The sequence below is a fragment of the Carlito syrichta genome, unplaced genomic scaffold (assembly GCF_000164805.1).
Source record: "Carlito syrichta isolate Samal-C Ts95f unplaced genomic scaffold, Tarsius_syrichta-2.0.1 Scaffold305638, whole genome shotgun sequence".
NCBI lineage: Eukaryota > Metazoa > Chordata > Mammalia > Primates > Tarsiidae > Carlito > Carlito syrichta.
Genome location: NW_007249734.1, coordinates 529,017 through 529,639, shown reverse-complemented (window position 1 = coordinate 529,639; position 623 = coordinate 529,017). Strand labels below are relative to the sequence as shown.

Here is a 623-nt window from a genome sequence, read left to right as displayed (position 1 = left end):
GAGGGCTTGCCAAGCTAAGCCTGGATGCATGGTGGGCATGCTTGACCCAGAGGAAACGTGAAGAAAGAGATGACCTGTCAAACAGCTGCTACCTAGTTACTCTCTCAGCAGCACTCCCAACTTCTCGGGTGATGTCTGTGTATGAAAGAAAGATTTTGTAAAAGCACCAAGAGAACCGTGGGGGCTGTCACAGCAGCAGCAAGTCCACACCGTGCATCCCAGGGTGAGATCCCACCCGTCCCCGCAAGAGCTGGTCACACTGCGGCTCTTTCCTAATACGAGTCCACCTAAAATATAAAAATAAGCACACAAACCACGGCCCCTGGCCAACCTGCTCTCCCTCCCCTTTGTGACTGCTCCTAAGGCCGGAGGGATGTGACCCTCCGGCAGGCCCAGGAAGCCAAGCCCCAAGCCACGAGGGAGGCATCCAGGAGCCTCGGCACGGCCCGGGGGGCTCGAGCCCGTGTCCCCGACCCGGAGGGGAGGGCTGGACACCGGTCACACAAAGGAGCCAGCCGCGGGCGCTGGACACGGGGACTCGGGGACACAGGACATAGTCCCTGCAAGCTGGCAGGAGAAACCCGCCGGAAAATGGGGATGAACGCCCAAACCTGTTGAGCGAT

General features: G+C 59.4%; 1 pseudogene; it reads right to left on the bottom strand.

Moving 5' to 3' along the window:
- Positions 1–359: 359 nt before the first annotated feature.
- LOC103264261 overlaps positions 360–623 on the bottom strand; it is a 102,085-nt pseudogene continuing 101,821 nt past the window's right edge.